Raw genomic sequence first — 5,140 nt, forward strand, 5'->3', positions numbered from 1 at the left:
GAAGGGGGGTAAAGTGGGCCAAGGAGGTGCAGGGTGTTGAGATTTGACTTTCACTTCAAGTCAGATGGAGGCCAGTGAAGCAGAGAAGCAACACCACACGGCATCAAGTAACCGGATGTCATTTTTGGGCATAGACTACAGGGGACAGGGTGGAAACAGGATGGCTAGTTAGAAGGTTCTGGGAATAATACATGATAGAGCTTGGAACCTGTCTGAAGCTGGTGGTGTGGTGAAAGTGGTAGGATTCTAGATACTTTGAAGGTGGAAGAGACGGGATTTGCTAATGGATTGAATGTGGAGGGGATGAGAATGAAATCAAGGGTGTCTGCAGAGTTTTTGCCTTTAGTAATCACAGAACAATGGAATGATCCCTGAGTTGGGAAGTAGTTCAACAAAGATTAGTTTTGAGGAAGCGTAGTGACAAATCCTGGTTTTAGACATTAAATTTTAAATGCATGAGGCCTAATGATTATGCCTATATCCTACATCAGAGTGCTTGGGTTCAGTTCCTCGTTCCATCTCCTTACTGCAGCTTCTTGCTGATGTAGAGATGGAAGTAACTGTGTCAAGTACTTGGTTCCCTGCCATCCACATGGGAGACTTGGATTGAATTCCTGGCTCTCAGCTTCAGCCTGACCTAGCCCTTGCCATTGTGGACATTTGGGGAATGAGCCAACACATGGGATCCCATGCTCTCCCTGCCTCTCAAAATAAAAAAACAAGCTATAAATAGCTTTTAGATTTGCAAGTGAAACTGTCAAGTAGACGCAAGTGTATGAGAGACTGGGACTTAGAAAGGCTCAGCTAACCAGGACAGGCATCATCCTGAGACAAGGTGAGGTTGCTAAAGATTAGACATGGAGGGGAGGTAGAAGAATTGAGCATTGATGAAGATTTGGGGATATAAGGAATCAGGAAAAGGGAGAGCCATGAGTGAGGTAGAGTGGTGAGCAGTGCCATAAGCCCATTGGATAGTGTTAAAGATGGATTCAACTGTCAGATGTTGCTGATAAGTGAATTACATGATGCTTGACCTCTGGGAAGGTAACTGAGTATGCAAGCAGAGCAGGTTCAATGAAAGCCTGATTGGAGTGTGTTTGACTCTGACTGCAAAGAGAAATTGAAAACAAGCTTATAAAGTTCTTCCTGTGAGGTTTTCAGAAAAGGAATATGACTGTTAAAATGCAGGGTATATTATAGCTCTTTGGCTGTTTATGGGAATATTTGAGAGGGGAAATTAATGAGGGAAGGCAGAGTATGGTGCATAATTGGTAGGGTGGTGAGATTTTGTTGGAGTCATTTTGATTCTATTTCCTAAGTGAAAGAGCATGAGAGCAAATAGGCAGTAGGATTGGTGGGCATCCAGTATAGCCAACTTAAGGTTAAAATAAGGTCAGCCATCATGGTTCTATTTTATTTTTCCTCTAGCTACCTGATACTGAACAGATTCATGTCAGAATTATACAGATTTTTTGGTTTTCTGTTTTTATTTGTCTCAAGGTTCTAACAGGTAAGTACAACAAATGGAGCTGAGAATATGGGAGTGGTTCTGATGATGGGGAGTGAAAAGCTGAAGGTTGGGTAAAGAGGGAGGAATGCAGTGGGTGCAGAATGAACAAAGTGTTTAGATCAGTGACATCTAATGTTTGAAAACTTGCTGGGATGTTAAAAGAGGTAGCTGGGTGAGGATGCTTAGACAGAATGTTAATACCAGTAATGAAAATTTTAATTTCAAGCAAAGTGCTAGTTTTTGAACCCTAGCCTATATCATTAAAAATAAGGAGAGGCCTAGTTATCAGAGGGATCATCTATATATATATTAAAATGAATAGGAATTTAATTGAAATTTGGATAAAATGAAATTAAGCCAGGATGGTATTTGAGCTAGTGCAAAGGTTTAGTGTCATTGCCAAGTAATTTATATAGCAGTATCTTATATAGCTTTCATTTTTCCTAGAGTATTGCATTCTGTACCCATGTTTGTGAGATTATATAGAAATTCTGTTCTCCAAGAGGTAAGCTTAACTAAATTTGAGTTGGGTAACAGTTGCCATGTTAAATCCCAATTGAATCAAGGTTCATCATGGAAGTGTGTAGTCAATATGTGGTCTCAGAGAACAGAGGTAGATAGGTCTCATTCGGAAGCTACTATAGCACTTGAGTGGCCAGGTCCTTCATAAGCAAAAACTTTTAGTGAACAGCGCTTAAATGGATCATGCCATTAGTGAAGGAAGAAGGTAAGGAAGGAAGAGTTAGGATCTTACTGTAGGGAGTTTGCTTTTTAATGTTCAGTGCTGGAAGCTCACTGCCACCTGAGTTACTTGGCCTCTGACACAACTGGCTGGAGTTTGAGACTGGAAATCCACATTTTTTTCCTGCCCTCAAGAAACACTATAACAACTCCAAGTATATTATCCAAATTATGGCTGACATAATCTTGTTATTTCATATGTCTTTATAATGATATATTCAGCTTTTTAAAGATAAACATTCATGTTAAGTTTGTGTAAGGAATGGAGGAAAAGTTGATCATTTTTACCCTTTGATAAGAAATCATCTTACAATTCATATTCACAAGTATATAAAAACCAAACTACACATTTGAGACTGTTGGATCCCACCAAATGCAGAAATAAAAGGAACACAATATTCCTAGTTAAGCAGATTTTGAAGATACTTGAATTTTTATAATTTTGAATTATATGTTAATTTGGGGGTGTTAATATTTAGAAATAATGAACAAATGCTTGGGAGACTAAAAAATATGAGAAAAACAGAAGCTTCCAAAGTGTTAGACGTAAGACAGTGTGATTTGGCTATCTTTTCTAATCGAAGTGTGAGCTAATCGTTCTTGTAAAGTTTTTTTTTTTTTAAAAAAAGATTTGAGAGGTAGAGGTAGAGAGAAAGGTCTTCATTCACTGGTTCACTCCCGAAATGGCCTCAATCACTGGAGCTGGGCCAGTCTGAAGCCAGGAGCAAGGAGCTTCTTCCAGCTCTCCCACATGGGTGCAGGGGCCCAAATGCTTGGGCCATCTTCTACTGCTTTCCCTGGCCACTGCAGAGAACTGGATTGGAAGAGGAGCAGCTGGGATTGGAACCAGCGCCCATGTGGGATGCTGGCACCCAGGCAGATTAACCTACACTACAGCGCCAGGCCTGTTGTAAAGTTTTAATGTAAGTTAATAGGGCATGCCAACAGGTCTAGGCCCTGGAGTTTCTTATGTAACTAAGATGGCAGACCCTTAAACCCTGTGAGATCTCACTGTCAGAACTATAAGAGTTTCTGTGAAAATGAAGATTAAGGGGCTGATGTTGTGGTATAATGGGTAAAGCCACCGCCTGCACTACCTGCATCCCATATCAGCACCAGTTCGCATCCTGGCTGCTCTACTCCTGATCCAGCTCCCTGTTGATGCACCTGGCTAAGCAGCAGCAGATGACCCAAGTCCTTTGGCCCCTGCACGCACAGGGAAGACCAAGAGGAAGCTTCTGGCTCCTGGTTTCAGCCTGGCCCATCCCTGGCCATTGCAGCCATTTGGGGAATGAACTAGCAGATGGAAGATCTCTCTCCATTTCTCCCTCTGTCTCTTTGTAACTCTATCTTTCAAATACACAAAATTAATCTTTAAAAAAAAAAAAATAAGGGTAACGACTTTGTCAGTTTCATTTTGGCTATTATACAAAATATGCCTCCCTTGAAGAAAACATCCTAACTGCCCATAAGGGTGGCATGGGCCATAGGTAGAAAGGGAATGGATCTAGGCTACAGCAGAAGGGATTTTGGTCTGAGAAGTCAAGGATCCTTAATTCATGAGCATCTCAACAAAATAGTTTCTCAGCTATTTTAAAAAATGCTTCTCAGTTAAAATACTAACCTTAAGGGCTGTTGTTTAATAGTCCACTTAAATCTTGTCTATTTAAAAAAAGTTATTCAAATCTATTTCAAGCAGATAGCTAAGTGAGAACTTTGGAAACAACCGAGTATTCAATAAAAGTTATTTGGGTAAGTCAGTCCTTTACAAAATGTGGACCTAAAAGCTTTTCTATCTTGAACTTCATACAAAGGAAAAAGACCTATAAAAGAAAAAGGCTGTAGAGCCTACCAAGGTTCTTTAGCCTAATCTATGAAGTTTGCTATTTTGCATTTCACGGTTTGCTCTCTGTTTCAAAATGAAAAACATCTTGTCAGGTCTAAGGAAGATCTGCATCTGGCAAAACACAGATATTTCTTTGGATTTCTAATAGAAATTTGGATAATTTGCAATGGAAAATTTTAACATCTAAATTAATAGCATACTGATTAGTATGCCGTATTATACTAATGCTGTGTACTGTATCAATACACTATACTACTTTGGTAAATTACATCCTTTGAAACAATTCTTTTAATTCAGACTGTATCATCAGATACCTGGACTGCTTGTTGGGAGACTGTAAGTCACTTGGAGATATTGTTAAAATACCATTTGGGAAGGTCTGGGGTCAGGCACTCGGGGAGAATGCTAGTTACAGAGTTTTGCATTTCCTTCTCCTGTGCCCTTTCTTGGCCTCCCATAAACCCAGTTCTTAAAGCAATAGCTACTATTAACTCAAGACTCAGAAGAAATAAGTTATCAATTGCTCATGTGATAAATATCAAAAAGGACTTCCCAGAAGGGGAGGATAGGTTACTGATCCCAAAAGCATTAGTGACTTCCTGTGACGTTCAGAGGATGACTTTGGTTGTCTTCTAAAATGTGGTTAGGATTTCACCATTGTGGCATAGCAGGTTAAACTGCTGCCTGCAGTGGCAGCATCCCATATGGGTGCCAGTTCGAGTTCTGGCTGCTCTACTTCTGATCCAGCTCTCTGCTATGGCCTGGGAAAGCAGTAGAAGATGGCCCAAGTCCTTGGGACCCTGCATCCCATGGGAGATCCAGAAGAAGCTCCTGACTACTGGCTTCGGATTGGCGCAGCTCCGACTGTTGTGGCCAATTGAGGAGTGACCCAGTGGATGGAAGACCTCTCTCCCCCTCTCTCTGTAACTCTAATTTTCAAATAAATAAGTAAACCGTAAAAAAAAAAAAAGTCAAATCATCTAAATGGTGAAATCTATCGCTTATTTACACATGAAAGAAAGGGCAGAAGAGCCTTATAAAAG

The 5,140-nt window shown here is 40.4% G+C and overlaps 1 long non-coding RNA gene across 2 annotated transcripts; it reads left to right on the plus strand.

Moving 5' to 3' along the window:
- Positions 1–738: 738 nt before the first annotated feature.
- LOC138848464 (uncharacterized) lies at positions 739–5,067 on the plus strand. 2 transcript variants are annotated; one of them, XR_011386270.1, is made up of 4 exons: positions 739–835; positions 1,429–1,510; positions 1,958–2,015; positions 4,845–5,067. It is a non-coding gene; the product is annotated as an uncharacterized lncRNA (long non-coding RNA). The 2 variants fall into 2 exon arrangements; XR_011386271.1 differs by lacking the exon at positions 1,429–1,510.
- The last annotated feature ends 73 nt before the right edge of the window (positions 5,068–5,140 follow it).

Source organism: Oryctolagus cuniculus, chromosome 2 (genome assembly GCF_964237555.1).
Source record: "Oryctolagus cuniculus chromosome 2, mOryCun1.1, whole genome shotgun sequence".
NCBI classification, from domain to species: Eukaryota; Metazoa; Chordata; class Mammalia; order Lagomorpha; family Leporidae; genus Oryctolagus; species Oryctolagus cuniculus.